The following is a 22,928-nucleotide window of genomic DNA, read 5'->3' on the forward strand; positions in this document are numbered from 1 at the left end:
TTGCACAATGCTAATGCATTAGGAAACCAAAAAATTCATTCAACTCACTTTATTATGGTATTTGGTTTATTGTGGTGATCTAGAACTGAATCTGCAATAGCTCTAAGTAAGACTGTATTAAATGCTTGCCTGGGTACACAGCAACAATCATACCACAATCTTAGCCACTTAAGAAAGAGTACAAAAACTCCTCTGAGAAAACAGCAAATGGCAGATGACGGAGGTGCTGTGGGCGGGGGGCCTTGAATAGAAGGCCAGGCACCTTCCTCAGAGGCCAGGAGCTCCAGGAGGCAAGGCCAAAGACAAGGAGTGGATCCTTGTCACCAAGCTGGGCTGTCTGGTCAAGGACAGGAAAATCAAGTCCCTGGAGGAGGTCTAGCTCTTCTCCATGCCTGATGTGGGGCTTGAACTCATGAACCGTGAGATAATGACCTGAGCCGAAGTCAGACGCTCAATTGACTGGGCCACCCCGGTGCCCCAAGAATTTCTTAGAATATAGGAATATAAATGTGTTTTCTTAGACTCATTCTCTTGTTGATTGTAGCGCCTTCCTTAACCACGATAGGGAGATCTTCAGGAGAACTTGCTGCAGCTTCTACAAGAGCACCTGCTGCTTCACCGGCTGTAGTTATGTAAGTAGCTTCTCTCCTTAAACCTCACGAATCTCAGGTGGCTTCAAACTTTTCTTTTTCAGGTTTCTCACTTATCTCAGCTTTCATAGAACTGAAGAGAGTTAGGGCTTTTCTCTGGATTAGGCTTTGGCTTAAGGGAATGTTGTGGCTGGTTTGATCTTCTATCCAGACCCCTAACACTTTCTCCATGTCAGCAACGGGCTGTTTTGCTTTCTTATTGTTTTTGTGTTCACTCCAGTAACGCTTTTGATTTCCTTCAAGAACTTTTCCTTTGCATTCACAACTTGGCTAACTGTTTGGCTCATGTGGCCTGGCTTTTAGCCTATCTGGGCTTTCAACATGCCTTCCTCACTAAACGTAATCATTTCTAGCTTTTGCCTTAAAGTGAGAGATGTGTGACTCTTTCTTTCACTTGGACACTTGCCATTGTAGGGTTTTTAATTGGACTAATTCCAGTATTATTGTGTCTCAGGGGAGAGGGAGGCCTAAGAAGGTGAAGAGAGATGGGGAGGCGGCTGGTGGAACAGTCAGAACACACACAATATTTATTGATTAGTTTGGCCATCTTCTATGGGCATAGTTAATGGCACCCCCAAAACAATTATTATAGCAACATCAAATATCACAGATCACCTTAACAAACAAAACAATAATGAAAATTTTGAATAATGAAAAATTGCTAGGGGCGCCTGGGTGGCTCAATCAGTTAAGCGTCTGGCTTTGGCTCAGGTCATGATCTCACGGTTCCTGGGTTCCAGCCCCACGTCGGGCTCTGTGCTGACAACTAGCTCAGAGCCTAGAGCCTGTTTCAGATTCTCTGTCTCCCTCTCTCTCTGACCCTCCCCTGCTCACGCTGTCTCTCTCTCTCAAAAAATAAATTAAAAAAATATATTAAAAAAAAGAAAAATTGCTAGAATTATCAAAATTGTTGGGAAAATGTCACCAACAGACTTGCTCAATGTAGAGTGGTCACAAGCCTCCAATTTATAAAAAACACAGTATCTGTGAAGTTCAATAAAACAAAGCACAATAAAATGAGGTGTATCTGTATGTGCAAATCACCTCATAATTTCTTTTTTAAGTTTTTAAAAAAATATTTATTCATTTTTGAGAGACAGAGAGAGACAGTGTGAGTGGGAGAGGGGCAGAGTGAAAGGGAGACACAGAATCCAAAACAGGCTCCAGGCTCTGAGCCGTCAGCACAAGGCTTGATGTGGGGCTCGAACTCACGGACCGAAAGATCATGACCTGAGCTGACGTCGGACACTTAACCAACTGAGCCACTCAGGTGCCCCAGCACCTCATAATTTCTTCGATAAGATGCAGAAACTTCCATGGCATTTTATCAGTTCAGACTTTTTAACTTCAGATAACCTTGATATTGATAAGCTTACTCAGAGGCCCAGTGATGCTTATATTTTTAAGTAGCTTGGAAAAACCGGCTAAGCCAGGCTGTTGGAGATACAAAAATGAAACCCAGACGGGCAGGGGCAGGGGGTGACAACTCCCACCCCCACTCCCACTGCCACCATCATTACTGTAGCAATAAAACATTCTTCATGTCTAGACATTGTGTTGAAAGTTTAATGTTTGTTATGTTGAATCTTTACAATCCTAGAAGATTGGGGCTCTCAGCACAAGTCCACTGCGCTGGTAAAGTCTGTGAGCCCGAGTTTGGGTCAGGTGAGCCTAAACCTGTAATAAAGCCCTTTGCTTTTGCATTCATGACTCGGTCTCCCCGGTGGTTTCTGGTTTTGGGGGACAATATTGAAATCTTGGGTATAACAATGGTGCGTTGGCCGGGAAATCCTCACCCCCTCCCAGAGACCCTGGGACCCCGACATGTTGGGCCTAATTGCTGGCTGGTGAGTGCACTCATTTTTCTTGTCTGTCTGTGTCTAAGTCTTTCTTGTTTGTCTGGTAGGTTCTTTGTGTGTGCGGGCCCTTGTGCGCAGGGCCTAGGCAGGAGGTGGCCTAAACGACCTCAGTGGGGCCTCAAAGGAGCCAGGTGGACGGGCTGCAGAAAGCTCGAGGCTGTGGGTGCCAAGAGATGTCTTGGACCCACTGTGGAGGAAGGGAGGTAGAGAATAAGTCCTCGTGAAAGACCGAGGCAAAGTGTAATTCCTCCTTGGCGAGGGGTGGCCGAAACGACCCCATCGTGTATAAAAGTCCGGGGAGGGATTTAGCCCCTGGTGTTTGTTGAAGCCCAGGGGGGTAAGGGGGGGCAATTGGAATTTGACTCCCTTGGTCCAGGGGGTCCCTACTGGTGGGAGCAGTGTGACTCCTTTAGGTACAGGGGAAGACTTGGGCAGGTCTCCTCTTGTCGGACGGACTCCAGAGTATACACGGGTGAGGGTCGGTTCCGTGACTCTGGTGTCAAAACGGCCTGCTGGCAGGGGAAACTGGGGCTGGAGTAAGTCAGTCTCCTCTTGCCAGGATTCTGGTGGCTCTCTGGAACAGGTCGTACTCCGGCGGTGCCCTTGGCTTAGCCATAGAGCCAACTTGTGTCTGTCTGTGCATCTGTTTATGGTGTGGTATATTTCTCTGTGTGCTTTGTTTGTGTAAGTCCTCCTTGGGAGGGAAACAAAGTGTCTGAATTCCAGAGGCAAGTGTTGTTACCTGTTCGCATTCGTGGAGACACGAGTGGCAAGTGTGGCATCAGTTGGAGATATAGGTGTAGGTAGGGCACTCACTCGCGTTTGTGTAAGGTTTGAGATAGGGCTCCAGTCCCGTGGCACTTGCAGGGACCCCAGAGAATACACAATTGCGCGATGACATACTCTGGAGTAAGTTGGAATCAATCCCACAGGCGACGGAAAAAGACTGGGTCCCCCTGTCTGTCTGTTAGAAATCCTGCTGGTGGCAGCAGCAGGGTTTCGTTTTTGTTGGAGACTCTTGTGTATACCCCTCTGTGCATCTGTTTGCTGTGCATCTCTTTGTCTAAGTGTAATTTTTGTTGTAACTCTGACGAGGACATGGGACAATCTACTTCCAACCCCCTAGATCTTTTTTGCAGGAATAAATGGCCGACCTTCAACTTCAACGTTGGATGGCCAGAAGATGGGACCTTCGACCTCCCCACCCTGGTTAAAATCTTTTCCTTCTCCTAGGGTCTTAGCGGCCAAGAAAATTACTGCTGCCCGAGAAACCAAAAGTATTGGAGCTCTTTAGTAACATTTCTGGCTTCCCCTCCTATTCTTTGTTTCTGCACCTACTTGGGTGTGATATGCCTCATTGTCTCCTCCCAGCCTCAGGGGCTAAGAGCACTCCCAAGGATATCTAGGTTTTGGGAGCCGGGGAGATACTCTTGTCTTTTCTTCTACCCTGAAAATGGTGACAGTAATCTGTGAAAGTCACCTGTCTGAACCTCCAGAGGTAAGCTAGTTCAATTTTAAATGCACATGTGCTTTTGTCTGGGGTATTAAGTGGAAACTTGGACATGCGACTTCCCACTCTAAGGCCACACCAAGACATTGGTCAGCCCTTTAGTAAATCTGTAAACCTCTGTTTTGTGGCCACTTCTGTACTTGTTTGTCCAGTTGTTATTGTCATTGTTTTTGGTCTTGTCTGTGGAAAGTCTATGGGAGGAAATGTGGTAACCTCTGGTGTGTATGTGAGTGTGAGTGGGCGGCTTGGTCTGGCTTGCCTGCTGAGTTCGAGACTGTGGCTCCACGGGTGGGCATCCTTAAGATCCCGAAAAGCCCACGGGACTGTGCAGAGAAGGAGACCTTATTGGTCTGACTGAGATAAAATCATACTGAAGGGGACACAGACTCTCTCTGTATTCCTCTGCCTTGTAGTGTAAGAATATATATCTGAACCTAACAGACTCCCTGACAGGCCTCAAGATCCCCCTCTAAACTAGAAGGTTTAATGTTCAGTTTCTCTGGAACTATTAGGCGGTTACACATTACCCGAGGCAGGAGAGACCACCTTGCGGTATCCAATCAGGAGAGGCCAGCTACCTCTCCCCACATTCCTAAAGGTGAGGTCTATAGATAGAAACTTTAGATAGGACCCTGTTACCTAATGTTAAAGTTAACCCGATAGTCACCGAATAAGACCCTGAACTCGCTGTGTAATTGGTTAATTTCAAAGATACCCTAAATGCTGTAATTGGGTCCCGCCAAAAGTAATGAACGCTCTGAACAATGTGTATGGTTAAAGTTACTGCCAATACTGATGTACCATTATATTTGGGTCACTGTACCTATGTCACAATTTCTTGTAACTCCCCTTTCCCAAACCCCATAAAAACCCTGCTCAGCCCTTGTTCGGGGCTCTCAGCACAGATCCACTGTGTTGGTGAAGGCTGTGAGACCGAACTTAGGCCCAGCGAGCCTAAGCCGTACTAAAACTGCCCTTTGCTTTTGCATGCGTGACTCGGTCTCCCTGGTGGTCTCTGGTTCTTGGAAGTGATATCGAAATCTTGGGCATTACAGTAGAAGTGAGGGCTTCTCCCTCATTCATTTCCCAGGTTAACAGCTAAAAGTTTAAAACTGAAAACTCTCCTTCTCTGCCTCCTCCCCCCTTGGGAGCCTCTTCTCTTGCTCTCCCTTCCCCCATTCTTTCTTCAGTACCACCTGGGTGGGGAGAGGCCAATCTGCATGAATTGCCAGAGGCAACAGGCTTTGCCTTAGGTGAGAAGAAACAAAAGACCATGGAAGTCAGATTTTTGCATCAAATTTCCAGGTCAAAATTAACTAGGGAACAAAGTGTCTCACAGGGGCTCATTCAGTGTTTAAATTAATCTAAGTCTGTTGGTTTGCTATAGTACAAATAAGTTAAAGTAATAGTTGTAAGAGTCACCTTAAGGTGGCGACCGAGCAGCCATTCTGCTGTGGGTCGGAGAAGAACACTGTGCACCGACAACCCCCAACCCCCACCTGCAGACCTGGAATGTCCCCTGCCAGTTTGAAAACAGCCAATCATGAAGCTCCAGCTTCCCATCACCCTGACAGAGGAGGCCACCTATTCATCCCGCCATGTTCCTGAAATGCCCTTATTTGATAATTTGCCCTCCCAAGATCAAACCTAGAACCCTCTCACCCATAAACCCCCCGCCCCTCCCCTACCAACGCAACTTCCCTGACTCCCCACTCCCCGGGTCATGGAATCTCGCCCGGGAATCGCAGATCCCAATAAAGGCTTTCTTGGCTAAAAAAAAAAAAAAAAATCCTAGAAGATTGGTATTATTAGCAGCATCTTACAAAATAAGGCAATGACGTTCTAAAGATTAAGTAACTCACCCCAAATAAAACAGAATAAATAGCAGGGTAAGATTCAAAACCAGTTCTATTCATTCCAATGTATTCAGTCTATATTATAACAGTGCTGACTCTCTTGATCAGCCCCAAGTAGACTGAAGATTTGACTCACTTAATAAGATAAAGAGCTGGTCCTGAGCCTGTTTGCCCTCAGATGCATTTCTTGCCTTCTCTGATCTTCTATCACAGGCAGGACTGGCCTCCTGTGTCAGCTGGCTTCCTGGTGTGTGTGGCCCTGGTATGTGTGGCTAACAGGAGGGGTTTAGGGAACAGTGAGAAAATGAAGACAGGTTTGTGTCTCATCAAACCTCCTTCCACCTGCTTTGTGTGACATCTTGGGCATCAGCCATTTCCTTCCTTATTTCAGCCTCAGATAAGCACGCTTTCACCAGGTAGGTCTAGACCCCGGGCTTCTTTAACAATCCTTTCTCCCTTTTCCTCTTTAGCCTAGTGGCATCCTACTGTGGTTAATCTAAAGCAAGAGTCTTGGGTAAGGAAATAAGTAGATGTGCCTGTTCCTCTTGGCTCTGTCACCATGGCCACCACTAACTGGACCAGGGGAGTGGCTCTAACTCAGGAACAGCTTGCTATTGGCTAGCAGGCTTCTTACGGAAAAAACTGGAGCAAGAGCTTTGCCATCAGGTCCTTAGCAACAATCTGTGTGGTGTTTGATCTATAGATTTAGGGGGTCAGTTAGTCGGTAGGAGCAAAGGCAGAAAGTCGTTCTGAGAGAAGCGAAGACGAAGAGAAAATGCATTATGTCAATTGCAGAACACTGAGGAATGATCAGCAAGCTTTTGTTATTGGGGTGGGGGGATGCTTTATCTGCGCTGGACCCTGAGGAAACTTCCAGTTTCGAAACAGTTTCTAGACTGTAGAACCACTATACCAGTGTACCTTCCAGTTCAGCTATACTCGGGTTCCCATTGTTCCTGTGTGACCCAGTCAGAGACTGTGTCACCTCCTGCTTTGCTGGTTGGCTGAAACTTGTGGCTGAGATTTTTGCTTCTACTCTCTTGTTAAAAATTTCCCCAGGTATCTTTCCAATAAACTGTTCACTCCCTGACATAACCTGGGTGTGTTCAGATTTTCATACAACCAATTTAACCACCTAAAACAGTTTTTAAAGCATGTTCATATGTCTTCCATCTGATCTTCCATTGCATCTCCATAAGCTAGGCAGGGCAGAGATTTTTATTATCACTTAACAAAAAAGGCTGCAGATTAGCTAAATAACTTGCCCAAGATCACTGAGCTAAGTGACAGAACCCGGCATTTTGATCCAAAAATGCCATGTACCCTATGAACACACAAGCACACACACCACCAGTGATTTGTTTAGCAGGAAAATAGATGTTCAGACATACTAGATGTCAGGAGTTCACTATTGGGTATCCATGCGTCCTTTGATTTTTGTGGATAACTTACATCGCTAGGCATCTTTATGGATAATATCTCTCCTATTTGTAGAAGAAGGATCAAGTTGAGTCATAATAGGCAAATATTCTGCAATCGGAACCCAGATGCGCCCATTTATTTTTTAAGAAACATTTACTGGGAACCTACTCTGTGGTGAAAATTTGCTAAGCGCTGGGCATACAGAGATGTAAAACAGCAGCAAAAAAAACCCCAACAACAACAGCAACAGCAACAACAACAACAACAACAAAAGGCCACCCCTGTGGGAATTTTCAGCCCAAAGGGAAAGGAGATACAAATGGCAATAAATAACAATGCAGCACAGAGGCAACAAGCCTAGGTAAAGCACAGATCCAGGTCAGATGAAAGTTTGATGAAATCTGTGGGGGTGGGTGACAGGGACGACTTTCCGGAAAATTTAACAATTGCCCAGCATTTCAGAAGGTGAACTGGAATATCAATATTTAGTGGTAAAACGGAAAGAATGCTACAAAGAGATTACAAAGGATTGTCAGAAGGGAAAAAGAGAATGGGGAGAGGTGTTGGCCCAAACACGAAGGGAGATGGTTTCAAGGAATGATAGGTGAATACTCTAAAACCCCCCAGAAGTATCTGGTAGGTCACATAGTACTAATTCCTGCTCAATGGGCCTGGCAAGTAGGAAGTTCTTGGCAACTTTATCCAGGGCAATTTCCAAGGGAGGGTGGGGCTGGTAATTAGGCCAGATTTCAGTGGTATCCTGAGTAAAAGGGAAATAAAATAGTAGAGGTAGCAAATGTTTCAACAATCCCAGAGACAGAGGTGCCCGGATGGCTCAGAGGGGTAAGCGTCCCACTCTGGACTTCAGCTCAAGTCGTGATCTCACAGTTGTGGGATCGAGTCCTGTGTCAGAGTCTGTGCTGACAGCGTGCTTGGGATCCTCTGTCTCCCTCTCTAAACAAACAAACAAATTTAAGAGAAAGAAAAAAAGAATCCCAGAGATGAATGAAAATTGTGTCAGACTTTTCTTAAAGGAGAGTTAGAGAACATCAAATGGCATGGGGAATGAATGGAATTTGGGAGAAGAATATCTAAAAAACTAACCTAAATCAGAGAACCTTTGATTACTCTAATTTTCTGGTATGCTTTCTGTTTAGTAGATACAGGAATGTAATTGGCCCAGTTTCTCTTCGCTCTTCGCCATTTTCAAATTAGTACACGTGTACTATGTGGACACTTCCTGTGTTCTTCTTAGTGCATACCATGGAGGATTTAATTCCCACCAACAAGTGTGACCAGTGACCGTTTGACATGTGGCTAAGTATAGAAAGAGTGGACTCTGGATTCAGACCATCTTGATCAGAATCCTATCTTCACTTTGTATCTACATGGTCTTGTACGAATTAATTAATCCTTTGTTTGTAACACCTGCTTTACAGCACGGTGGGGAGCTTTGACCGAGTTACAACACATAAAATGCTTAGAACATTGCCTGGCACATACAAAGTGATATGCATGATAGCTGTTATTAGTATATTAATTGTGCAAATAATAAAACAGAATATATGAAATTGGAATTATGCAGGAAAATCCAGGACTTGTGGGTATGCGTGTGTGTGAATGATAAATGCACCATTTAAACTAGTTTTACTAAAAGGGTAAATGTCAGGGTGCCTAGGTGGCTGAGTCGGTTAAGTGTTCAACTTTGGCACACACGGGTCATGATCTCACAGCCTGTGAGTTTGAGCCCCGCATCAGGCTCTGTGCTGACAGCTCAGAGCCTGGAGCCTGTTTCCAGCTCTGTGTCTCCCTCTCTCTCTGCTCCTCCCTCACTCATGTTCTGTCTCTCTCTCAAAAATAAAAAAAACATTTAAAAAATGCAAATAAATAAGTAAAAGGGTAAATGTATTGGCTCGTGTAACTGTGTTAGATTGTTAGGCAGGGAGAGGTTTGTTTTCCCTGCTTCTCTCGGAACTAACCCACTTGTCTGATAGAACCATTCTCTTCCGTAGCAGAAAGGGGAGAAAGGATGTGGCTGGTAAGTCCCAGGGCTGCATTCTTACAATACATAACGCAAAGGAAGAGAGGCTCCCCATTTCCACCCGCATCCTCAGCACAACATTCAGGGAAGTCCAGGAGAGGAAGGGATTGGCCCAATTCATGGCATGTGCCCACCCTGTGGTGGGGAAAATGGGGGTCTTTTTTTTTTTTTTTTTTTTATGGAGCCGAGAAAGCCTTTATTGGGATCTGCGATTCTAGGGCCAGGTTCCGTGACTCTGGGAGTGTGGAGTCAGGGAAGTCTCGAAAATGGGGGTCTTAATTAATAACTCCACCAAGACCACATGGAACCACAAGAGGCAACTAAGTAGACAAATCTATGCTATGGTACCTTTTAAAATTATATGCTCACCACACTTTGCCTTTTAGGTAAGCTGTACTAAAACTCATTTTTATTCATTTATCTTTATTTTTTTAATGTTTATTTATTTTATTTGAGTTTTTTTTAAGTTTATTTATTTTGAGAGAGACAGAGACAGCATGAGTGGGAAGGGCAGAGAGAGAGAATCCCAAGCAGGCTCCACGCTGTCAGCTCAGAGTCTAATGTGGGCCTCGAACTCACAAAAGATGATGACCTGAGCCAAAACCAAGAGTCTGACACTTAACCGACTGAACCACTCAGGGGCCCCTAATGTTTATTTATTTTTGAGAGAGAGAGAGAGAGAGGCAGAGAGAGAGAGAGAGAGAGAGAGAGAGAGAGAACAAGGTAGGGGCAGAGAGAGGGAGACACAGAATCTGAAGGCTCCAGGCTCTGAGCTGTCGGCACACCCACGAACTTTAGGATCATGACCTGAGCTGAAGTCAGAAGCCCAATCAACTGAGCCACCCTGATGCCCCTAAAACTCATTTTTAGATAATTCCATAAATAACAACAATAAAAGTAACACTTGCAACAAATACTAATCGATGGCTTATTGTGCGTCAAGCATTGTTCTAAATGTACTAACATTTACTTCTCATGAATGACATATCGATAGGTATCATCATCATCACCATCATTATCTCTACTTTACAAATGGGGAAGTGAGGAAAGAGAAAGGTTACATTGCTTGTCCTGAGGTCATTCATGAAAAAGTGCTAGAGCTGGGGATTGAGTCCTGACAGTCTTCTCCTGAATCTGGCCGGTCAGGCTGCACAGCCAAAGAGGAGGAGGGAAAAAACAGCCCAGTGTAGTCGATTATGAGAAAACATATTTCCATATATACTTAGTGGGAATTCTGGAATCAAACCAAAAGATCCATTTGGTTTTGAACTTTTATAAGATGTTGAAAACTCAGAAATGCTTGTTGAAGGCCAGAGTAGTTTTTTAAAAAATTCCATCAGTGTTTTAAATCACCCAAAGAAGGGATTGGATACAATGTATTTCAATCTCCTAGAAGAATGTCCACACACACACAAGCACAATTTTGCACATTCTTGGGTATTCACTGAGAGGTCACTTGTATTACAAACAACTTCATCCACTGAAGGATTGAAGGCGATCTCTTTGTAGAGCGAAGAGAAAGCATTGAGTAGACCTTTGGTTAAGTCAGAAGCTCTGGTTTGTAAGGAGATCATGGAGCATTTCTGGAGAGTCAGTGATGCCTCTGCACAGCTTTCTACCCTCAGGGTTATGGGATTCTTCTTGTGTTTCTGTATGTTTTTCCTTACAAAGCCCTTTCAGAAACTACCTCTTTGGGGGTACCTGGGGTGCCTGGGAAGTGTCCGACTTCGGCTCAGGTCATGATCTCATGGTTCGTGAGTTCAGGCCCCACCTCAGGCTCTGTGCTGACAGTTTTGGAGCCTGGAGCCTGCTTTGGATTCTGTCTCTCCCTCTCTTTCTACCCCTGCTCCACTCACACTCTGTCTCTATCTCTCTCAAAAATAAATTAAAAAAAAAAACCTCTTCAGCATCCTCTAACCATCCTTAATGATCTCAGGAATGGAAGCCCAGAGGTCCTTTTTGTTTTTAAGGAATTACTGTTCATTGCTATGAGGAAACAAACTTGTGACTAAAAAAAACTCACCCCCAAAATGGAGAAGTAATAGGTATTCACAAAATGTCAACAAGTTCTTTAAGCTATTCTTCAAATTTTACCAAAATGAGTCTGTATACTGGGGTTAAATTAATTTTATCATAGCCTACCTGGAACTTGCTTTTTACATAATTATTATTTATTGAGCACTTACATTCTGGGCACTGCTTGAAGTATTTTATGTATATTAGTTCTTTGTGACACCTTATGAGATAACTTATAAAAGTTATCATCTTATTTCATATAAGGAAACGTAGTCACAGAACAGTTGGCTACTTGCTCTAAGTAACTTATTAAATAAGAGTCATTCAAATTGAGCTGCCTAGCTCTAAACTCTATTTTTTTAAATGTTTTTAATGTTTATTTATTTTTGAAAGAGAGAGAGAGAGAGAGAGAGAGAGAGAGAGAGAGAGAGAGAGAGAGAACAAGCAGAGGAGGGGCAGAGAGACAGGGAGACACAGAATCCAAAGCAAACGCCAGGCTCTGAGCTGTCAGCACAGAGCCCAATGCAGGACTCGAACTCACAAATGGTGAGATCATGACCGGAGCTGATGTTGGATACCTAACCAACTGAACTACCCAGGCGCCCCTGAAGTCTACTTTCTTGATCATTGCACTGTGTGGTTTCTGGGGTATAACAAAAATCAGGACAAATAGTTGGACGAGCAGAAATGTCTAACAGTCCAGGAGACTAAGTGGAAATATGGGTTAGAGGGCTCTGGTAGGTCCTCTTTGTCAGAATACTTGACAGGATCAGAATTGCCCAGTGACTATTCCTCTGTTGTTTTTACAAACTGGATTTTCTCAATTACCCAAAGATGACAAGTGTCTGTCTTAAAAGACAATGCACACCTACCAAACAAGGACGCTAATGTAACAGCCATAGTGTCAAGTGATATGTTCCTTTCCAGTGGCTGGAAACTCTTACCTCCTGTCTGGGACTCACTTTTCCTGGAATCAGGGAAACTGGCAAACCAGAAAGTTTATTAGTTAAGAGTAGAATTGTGGCAAGAGAGGTAAAACATTGGGGGGATAATATTTCTTTAGGCTCAGGACTTGGCCGATTGAAAGAACTTTTTCTCCTGTGCTGAAGGATACAATCTGATGGCTTTCCCCAGATTTGGTATCTTCTCAGGTCAGGGGCTCCAGGGACACGTCTAATACTTGTCTTCGTAGCTCTTTGGATGTCCGAAACTAAAAATCTCACCCACAGTCATGCATTAGAGGTGGAATTCTCATTCAGCTCTGACTCCAAAGCCAGTGCTCCTCTAAGGACCCCCCCACCTGGATTAAACGAGAAGTGACAGTAGACCACAGTCAAGGTCAGCCATTAAACATTGATTGTGCTCCTTGTAAGTACTTTGCTCTCTCCCACTAAATGTGTATCAAGGTACAGTCCTTGCTTTCAAGTGCGTAGGTAAGAACAGCAAACAGGAAAGTCCATGATACAAACTCCAGGTGCCCAGATGCCCAAAAAGTCAAAAGAAAGAAAGATGGCTAAAAGCTGGTATAGTCTGCGAAGGCCTTAAAATTGATATGCTGAGGGAACATACCTGAGGCAGGTGGAAATGGACAGGAAGAACTGAACTTAGAAGGAGGTATTATTAGACCTTTATTTTCAGATGGAGGGAAATAAAAGGATGGGTTAAAAATAACACTAGGAATTCTCCTGTGTCCACTGATATTTATGTTTAACTAGTTTTTCTTCCCACATTCCCTTTGCTTTCTTTGAACTCTCTTACCCCAACTGCACATAAAACTGTGAGGAGCAACATAAAATCAAATATTTCTGATAAACTCTTTTTGGCCAGTTTGTCAATGTTAATCTCAATGGGAAAAGAATTTCAAGAATCAAGACTGCCTTCTGTGGAACATTAGGCATGTGCTTTTTCCCCTTTTCTTTTCCTTTTTTTTTTTCTGTTTCTTTCTTTTTCCCTTTTTGATATGATGTGTAGGTATCCAAAAGCCAAACATTTTATTTCCTTAGTCTACAAAAGAATTATTGGCTACTACCTTCTTTTGTTGGTTACACGTTCATCTGCAGATCTCTTGAGTTTCATACATTTCCTCCTCATACTGTGTGATTCTTCTGCAAACACTAATAAAAATAACTTGGCGTTACTACTCCACCTTTCATTCAGAAAGATCCCAACATTCTTTACAGTGCGTACTGATGTTATTGTTTTAATGTAATGTAGGCACACCACATTTCCTTAGTGCCTTTCATCTGAGGATCATAAGGGGCACAGCACACATTAATTAATTCTTACAACAACCTTATGAACTATAATTTGTATGTGCTTCTGGTAGATGAATCACCTGAAAGACCAGCAAAACACAGCCTTTGCAGGGAAGCCTTTGTAGGCTTGGCACAACTTATGTATAAACAACCTAGTCAAATAGTTCAGAGCAGGACAGGCAGCACCATTTTTTATTTAACCAAAACCACCAATGGAGTTTCACTAAGAGAATAATTATCAAAATAATGACTTATCTAGGTTTCCACAAGCAACACTGGGACCTTTGCAACAAACAGTGCCAGAAAAAAAGAAGGAAGTATAGTCTATTAATAGCTACACCCTCAATCTTGTTGTCACTCCCAGGACAAACGCTTCAGCAACAAAGCAGTTCTTGTCATTAACTGAAACTTTGATTTAGTATCAATGCAGAGAAAGTGTGCCACGGGCTGACTCATCTACACTGTGCTTCCTACCTAGATTTCCTTCGAGTGTCTTTCCTTCAGGTATGTAGCAGGCTAAGGCCTGTTTAGCTAAAGAGAGATGAAATGTCATTTAGGTTATGTTTTAGAATAAAAACAAAAACAAAAATAGAATTAAGAAGGGTGCCTGGGTGGCTCATTTGGTTAAGCATCTGACTTCAGCTCAGGTCATGATCTCACATTCGTGGGTTTGAGCCCCGCATTGAGCTCTGTGCTGACAGCTCAGAGCCTGGAACCTGCTTCAGATTCTGTGTCTCCCTCCCTCTCTGCCCCTTCCCACTTGCATTCTGTCTCTCTGTCTCTGTTTTTCTCTCTCTCAAAAATAAATAAACATCGAAAACAATTGGAATTTATAATGGAAAATATCCACAAGAAAATGGACTCTTTCTTTTCTAGGTTGACTCACCAAATAATCAAGGATATATACCAACAAATGCGTTGCTCAGGGGAACTGATTTTATACACCTTCCTGTAGTGAAAGCTCACCTTTATTCTAGATTTTTAGTATAGAAATTTTCAAAAGTAGATAGAATGATATAATAAAGACTCCATGTACCATCACTTAGCTCTAACTATGATTACCTTGGCTCTTCTTATATAGTATGGCCCAGAAGTAAACACTTGGCAGGAAGTGCCAGTACCTTGGTTTGGCAACAGCACAGTTATCTCAAAGAGCCTTGTGGAACCCTGAAAGCCAACTTTTAATTCATTTAAATTGAATTTATAAAATAAATGTATATGCACATGTCATAAAGCAAAGTTATGGGAATATGAGAAGACTATGTCACAAAATCAAATGGAATCTCTAAACCCTAAGTAACAATTCTACCTGCCATTCATTAAGTCAAGTGCCAGACACTTCAGTAAGCATTTATCCCAAATGCTAAACTCTTCTTAAATTTTATTAACAATACCATACAGTAATATTAGTATCCTTCTTTTAAAAGTGTGGAAAGTGAGGCCTGGATAAGTTAAGTAAGTGACTCACAGTCATAGCTAGTAAGCAACAGGATTAACCAGTGTCAGTCTCTGATTCCGAAGCATATGTTTTGTTTAATGCTGGTGGTATAGTGGTAAGCACAGCTGGCTTCCAAAGCCTATGGTTTGTTTTATAAACTGTAGTCAAAGGATCTACAGGAGCTCAACTCAACAGACGTATGTTACTGATGTTAGAAGAAGAAGGAAAATGGAAAACATCCAAAGTGATGGGACCATGGAGAAAAACCCATAAGAATTGTTGACGTTTTAGCAGCAAAGCTAAGTCAACAGAATAAATCCAGTCTACCTGGCATTTGCTCCTTTTAAAAGCAGCCTAGAATTCTCAGGAAACCTGGGTGGTTCAGTTGGTTGAGTGTTCACTGTCGGCTCAGGTCATGGTCTTATGGCTTGTGAGTTCAAGCCTTATGTCAGGCTCTGTGGAGACAGCTCCTAGGCTAGAGCCTGCTTCAGATTCTGTCTCTGTCTCTATCTACCCCTCCCCTGCTCACACTCTGTGTCTCTCAAAAATAAATAAATGTTAAATAAATAAATAAAAGTCGCCTAGATTTCCTAACATGACCAAATAAATAAAGAAAACATTTGCTCAGCAATACAATAATTTAAAATAGTCATAATTGCATGGTAAGGCATAATTTAACCTTGCCCACTGTCATAATGCCAAGTTAAATCAGTCATGCTAAATAACTCAGCACTAATACATTCTCTAAATCCATTATAAGCGCATGCCATTCAAGTGCAGTGCATTAAAATTAGAACTTTATTGGTTCAGTCATCCTTACCTTTTCTAACAAACCCATTGTCAAGGTGACAAAAAACAAATGGGGTTTTATTTGGCATATTTTTAAAAACTGACTTAGATTATAATTGTAACTCTGCACTAACAAGAACTGCATAGTTATCTGACAATTTATATAACAGCAAGACAGAACATCTTCCTCTTCATACATTCTCATAACATTCTTTAATTCATGTTTGACTTCCTAAGCAAAATTACAAGATTGGTTATTTTGCAAATCTCCAATTTTCATTAATTTTACCAAATAACTCCTTTTTTTAAATTCTCAAGTTAGTTAACATACAGCGTAGACTTGGCTTCAGGAGTAGAATTCAGTGATTCATCATTTACATATAACAGCAGTACTCATCCCAACAAGTGCCCTCGTTAATGCCCATCACCCATTTTCTCCACCCCAATCAACCCAGTCTGTTCTCTGTACTTAAGAGTCTCTTATGGTTTACTTCCTCTCTGTTTTTATCTTATTTTTCCTACTCTTCCTCTGTGTTCATCTGGTAAGTTTCTCAAATTCCACATATGAGTAAATTCATGTGATACTTGTCTTTCTCTGACTGACTTGTTTCACATAGCATAATACCCTCCAGTTCCATCCACATTGTTGCAAATGGCAGGATTCTATTCTTTTTCATTGCCAAGTAGTATTCCCTGGTGTGTTTATACACACACACACACACACACTCTGGTATATATATATATATATATATATATATACCCTTGTATGTGTGTGTGTATACCACATCTTCTTAATCTATTCATCAGTTGATGGGCTTTTGGGCCCTTCCATACTTTGGCTATTGTTGCTAGCACAGCTATAAATATTGAAGTGCATGTGCTCCTTCAAATCAGCACTCCTGTGGCTTTTTTTTTGTTTGTTTTTGGATAAAGGCCCTGGGACCATTTTGTACTCAATTTCTATTGCTCGGTATCTTCTTTTATTTTTCATTTTTTAAATGTTTATTTATTTATTTATTTTGAGAGAGAGCATGCACACATGAGTGGGACAGAAGCAGAGAGACAGAGAGAGAGAGAGTGAGAGAGGGAATCCCAAGAATCCCAGTGCAGAGCCTGACACAGGGCTTGATCTCATGAACTGTGAGATCATGACCTGATCCAAAGTCAAGAGTCAGATGCTTAACCAACTGAGACACCCAGGTGCCCCAGTTCTTTCTTTTAAAAAATATTTTAGGGGCACCTGGGTGGCTCAGTCGGTTAAGCCTCCGGCTTCGGCTCAGGTCAGATCTCACGTTCGTGGGTTCGAGCTCCGCGTCGGGCTCTGTGCTGACAGCTAGCTCAGAGCCTGGAGCCTGCTTCCGGTTCCGTGTCTCCTTCTCTCTGCTCCTCTCCCTCTCATGCTCTGTCTCTCTCTGTATCAAAAATAAATAAAACATTTAAAAAAATATTTTATTAGGGATAATTGTTTTAAAGTTGTATCTATTTCATTTCATTAAAAAACGTAGTCAAAGTATTTATTTCATACACACAATTTTTTAAAAAAAATCAAGGAGCACTAAATAAGTTATAAAGACAAACAGCAGTTTCTTGCCTCACCTCTTCAGACTTCCTTTTAAGTGATTGCTTCAGAAAAAATTTTTTTTAATTTTTTCCTTTTAAATAATTTTAGCTATTTCTTTGTATGTAGCCATGACTTCCTAGCACAATTGATGATGACAAATGGACACATATTGGTTGGGTACCTAACTGTATGCCAGACTCTGCTCTATGTGTTGGGGATGTCAGAGGTGACAAAACAGACAAATCTCTGACTTCGTGGAATGTACTATCAAGTAGAGTAAATCCTTTTATAATCCCTCCGCCTACTCCCCACACTTCAAATATAATTATATCATAATTTTTCTTCGTTCAATTGATCTATGTTTATATTATGCCAATATAAACATTATTCATTTCAATACTCCAAACTACTATTATATTCCTTATTTTTGCACTTCTTGAGTACTTAAAAATTTTTATTTAACGTTTATTTATTTTTTAATGTTTTTTAATTTTATTTTTGAGAGACAGAGAGAGACAGAGCAAGCAGGAGAGGGTCAGAGAGAGAGGGAGATACAGAATCCAAAACAGGCTCCAGGCTCTGAGCTAGCTGTCAGCACAGAGCCCGAAGTGGGGCTGGAACTCACAAACCCTGAGATCATGACCTGAGCCGAAGCCAATGCTCAACCGACTGAGCCACCCAGGCACCCCAATGTTTATTTATTTTTGAAAGACAGAGCAAGAGTGGGGCAGTGTCACAGAGAGAAGGAGACACAGAATCCAAAGCAGGTTCCAGACTCTGAGCTGTCAGCACAAGAGTCCAACACAGGGCTCAAACCCACAAACCGTGAGATTATGACCTGAGCTGAAGTCTGAAGTTTAACTGACAGAGCTACCCAGGGGCTCCTTGAGTACTTTTTTTTTTTAATGTCTATTTATTTTTGAGAAAGAGAGACACACAGAGAGACAGAGAGAGTACAAGCAGGGGAGAGGCAGAAAGAGGAGGGCAGAGGATCTGAAGTGGGCTTGTTATGCCCAGATTTTAACATCGCCCCCAAAAACCAGAGACCACCAGGGAGACCGAGTCACGCATGCAAAAGCAAAGGGCTTTATTACGGGCTTAGGCTTGCCGGGCCTAAACTCGGGCTCACAGACTTTACCGGCGTGGTGGATCCATGCTGAGAGCCCCGAACAAAGGTGGGGCAGGGCCTTTTATGAGTTTGGGAAGGGGGAGTTACAGGAAATTGTGACACAGGTACAGTGATCCAATTATTATTACACGATATTATTGACAGCAGGTTTAACCATTCACATTGCCTAGAGTATTTGCTACTTTTGGCGGGACCCAATCACAACATTTAGAGTATTGACCAATCACAGAGTGGGCCCAGGACCCTCACTTAGGGTGTGACTAGTCTTAGCCTCCATCTTTAGGCCTGCCCTTAGAAATGTTAAGGGTGTTAGCTGGCCTTTCCTGATTGGGCATTACAAAGGTGGTCCCTCTTGCCTTGGGCAATGTGTGCCCTTCTGTTGTCTCATGGAGTCAGTTTCAGACCTGCGTCCTTACAGGCTCTGCACTGACAGCATCTAGCCTGATGTGGGGCTCAAACTCACAAACTGGGGGATCATGATCTGAGCCAAAGTCAGTCATTCAACCGAGGATCTAACAGGCTCCATGCTGTCAGTGCAGAGCCGAAGGCTGGGCTTGAACTCACCAACCATGAGATCTTGACCTGAGTGGAGATCTAGAGTCTGATTCTTAACCGACTAAGCCATGCAGGAGCCCCTTGAGTACTTTTAAAATAAAAATAATAGGACTTTAAAATTGCTATAAGCCTCAAATAGTTGCATGATCCACCTATCATTAGTTTCCCCCAACTGCTCAAATATAAGAGCAAAGCAACCAGTTTCCTCCTTGGAAGCCTCTGTCTTCGTTCAATCTACGTTGATTGTTCTGCAGGCCTGTTTCTTTGGCATTGCATCGCGCTGTTTCTGGATTCCATGCCTTCCTCTGTCTTGATCCACATCCCTTTTCTGTTGAAGTACATCCTAAGTCAAATCTAGAGGATAGATAAATTAATTCTCTGGGTCCTTAATGCATGAAAATCAGTCAGTCATTCAAATAGCACCAAACAATTTATAAGGACAAATAGTTGTTTCTTGTCCCACCCCTTCAGATTCCCTCCCAAAGATGGCCTGAGGAAAAATTACCTTTATCTTTAAACTGTCTTCTGGCTTGAAAGGTATTTTTCCTTAAGAATTCTGAAAGCATGGCTTCATTATCTTCTACCTTTCAGTGCTGATAACAGAACTATGATGGCATTCTCTTTTTGTTCCTTTGAATAGAACCCATCTTTTCCTCTCTGGAAGCTTTTAGAATCTTCTCTTTATCTCTGATGCTTTACAATTTCACTGTGACAAACCTTTGTATGAATATTTCTTCATTCCTAGGAGCGCCTGGACTTTTTCTACTTGTAGACTCCAGTCATTTGAGACTGGGGAATTTTCTAGGATTATTCCTGTGATAGCTTACTCATTTCTACCTACTTCCTTTCTACAACTTGGATTTTGGACTTTCTGCATCAATCTTTTCATCTCTTTTATTTTTTCTTTTCTTTCTCTGCTTCCTGGGAGATTTCCAACCCTTTCTCAACCTTCTAAATACATTACTATTTTGGTTTTTTTTTTTTAATTTCTAGGATAACTTTTATGTTCTCTATTGTTTTTAATAAAATTGTTTTGTTTTGTTTTTAATGGGTATCATATAATCTCTTCTCTGAAAGTTTTGCAGTTTAAAAAGAAATTACTTAAAAAAATAAAAAGAAATTACTTTTCACTACATTGTCTCTGTCTTCTCTGGGTCCCTTTGCTCTATTTAGTTAGTTTAGGAGGATTAGGCAGGAGCTGGTTATCCCACAAGAGGGCCACAGGATTCCCCCCCCCCCCCCCCCCCCCGGGGCTATTCAGTCTCTGTTCTGCAGAACCAATTTCTACTACTTTATCTGATTTCAGTTTTTCAAAAACTTGTTACATTTTTTTTTAATCGGCTGTTGTTTCTTCTCCCATTCTCTTAATTTAGGGGGAGTCCTAGAGATGAGAGGAGATATGTCCTTATGATCAATCTGACTTTTTGACTCAGAATCTACTGGAAAAATGCAAAAGCTCTCAAAAAGACAGTTTTTTTGGGTTACTCTTGATGATTGTCACCAATAGAGATAACAAGATTTTCAGAAGCAATCTTTAAATCTCTCCTCCAAGTTTTGTGTGAGCCCATTAGCTCAGTGGGGCAGAACATGGCAAAATAATGTCAAGGTCATGAGGCTGATCTTCATGAAGGTCAATCAGCCTTACTTAATTTCACGAATTCTATCCTCCACCCCTAACTCACAAAGTCAAGAATGTTGTTTTAGATAGCCACAAAATGGGCAAGGAATAATCTAGCTTTCATTTTACTGCTACTGTTAGGTTTCTGTGTTCTAAGGTACTTCTGCAACATGCTGCTACAGGAACTTAAAAGGAACCAAAAAGTAAGAGAGAGAAAGAGAGAGAGAGAGAAAGAGAGAGAAAGATGAAAATTAAAGGGAAACAGAAAAAAGAATACAGACATATGACTATAAATCAGTTCACTTCTCCTGGGGAAAAATCAACTGATATGTTTTCCAGTGTTTCCCTGTAATACCCAAGATTTCTTTATAGCCCCCAGAAACCAGAGACCGCCAGGGAGACCGAGTCACGCGTGCAAAAGCAAAGGGCTTTATTACGGGTTTAGGCTCGCTGGGGCCTAAACTCGGGCTCACAGACTTTACCGGCGTGGTGGATCCATGCTGAGAGCCCCGAACAAAGGCGGGGCAGGACTTTTATGAGTTTGGGAAGGGGGAGTTACAGGAATCCAATTATTATTGACAGGTTTATCCAATTACAACATTTAGAGTGTTAACCAATCACAGAGTAGACCCAGGACCCAGGACCCTCACGTAGGGTGTAACTAGCCTTAGGCCTGCCCTTAGGAATGTTAAGGGTATTACAAGGGTGGTCCCTCTTGCCTTGGGCAATGTGAGCCCTTCTATCGTCTCAAACCTGCCTCCTTACATCCCCAGAAGCAGATTTTAGATGGTGATTTGTGGACAAAGACAAATTGAGGGCTACTCTCTGAGGCCACATTGTAAGGGGGGGTGGGGCGGAGTTGATCTTTGATGAAGCCACACCAGAGGCCTCAGCTGATCTCACAGAAAGTTCTGGAGCTGAAAGTCCTTTCAGAGTGGTCCTGTCTTGAGACCAAGAGGCCAGATTTTATAACCTCACATTGACCTGTTAATTGGATGAAGACTACCCTAGAAGGGAGCATGAACTTCTGGAGAAGTGCCTCTTACAGCAATTTCCAGAGAGTTTTGGTTTTGAAGTTGTGAGTCAACAGTTAGTATCCCGGCAGATTGTAGAATTCACTATTCCATGTAGAGTACTGTCCTCTTGAAAGTTCAAGAGCTAAAATGTTTGTTCTATTTTTCATTTCTCCTAGATCCTTATGGGAAGAGGAAAATGAGCCATGGCAGAAGTGCAACTATATTTGAACTGAGAAGGAACAAAGGAACTGTTCAGTCTGTAACTCAGATAATTAGCTTCCAAGAAACGAAATTAGTGGAATAAACCCTCCGGGGGTTGAGTATTTTATTCCACATTACTTTTGCATTTTGTACACTTTGAGTATATTTACTTTGGTTAACAATCATTCTAAAGCTTTCTTTTCTTTTTCTTTTCTTTTTTTTAATTTATTTTTGGGAGACAGAGACAGTGCGAGCAGGGAAGTGACAGAGAGAGAGAGGGAGATACAGAATCTGAAGCAGGGTCCAGGCTCTGAACTAGCTGTCAGCACAGAGCCCTATACGGGGCTCGAACCCACGAACTGTGAGATCATGACTTGAGCCGAAGCCAGACGCTTAACCGACTGAGCCACCCAGGTGCCCCTATTTTATTTTTCTAAATTGTTTTAATGTTTTTATTTATTTTTGAGAGAAAGAGAGAGTGAATGGGGGAGGAGCAGAGAGCAAGGGAGACAGAATCTGAAGCTTGCTCCAGGCCCTATGCTGTCAGCACAGAGCCCAATTCAGGGCTTGAACCCACAAACTGTGAGATCATGACCTGAGCCAAAGTTGAAGGATTAACCAACTGAGCAACCCAGGCACCCCTCTTAGGTTTTAAACATGAAGCCAAAGTTGCTATGTTTAGATTTATGGTGTTACATTAGGGCAAAATTCAAAGACAATAGTTTCAAGAAAAAGAAAAACACTCAGAATGTATTTTAACCTCAGTGAACAGAGCACAAAAAAGTAATAGTCAAAAATTCTCATTAGTTTTTCATTTTTTATGGAGGAAAGGAAGAGGAAATTAGTGACTTAATTATATTAAAATAGATAAGTCTTTAAGCATACATAGAGAAAAAATTTTTTATTTTTATTTTTTTTAATTTTTTCATGTTTTTTATTTATTTTTGAGAGAGAGAGAGAGAGAGAGAGAGAGCAAGCAGGGGAGGGTCAGAGAGAGAGGGAGATACAGAAT

At 42.2% G+C, this 22,928-nt stretch overlaps 1 long non-coding RNA gene across 1 annotated transcript; it reads left to right on the forward strand.

The window, feature by feature from the left end:
* Nucleotides 1–547: 547 nt before the first annotated feature.
* LOC115286654 lies at nt 548–22,048 on the forward strand. The gene is made up of 2 exons (XR_003906192.1): nt 548–632; nt 21,892–22,048. It is a non-coding gene; the product is annotated as an uncharacterized LOC115286654 (long non-coding RNA).
* The last annotated feature ends 880 nt before the right edge of the window (nt 22,049–22,928 follow it).

Source organism: Suricata suricatta, chromosome 3 (assembly GCF_006229205.1).
Source record: "Suricata suricatta isolate VVHF042 chromosome 3, meerkat_22Aug2017_6uvM2_HiC, whole genome shotgun sequence".
NCBI classification, from domain to species: Eukaryota; Metazoa; Chordata; class Mammalia; order Carnivora; family Herpestidae; genus Suricata; species Suricata suricatta.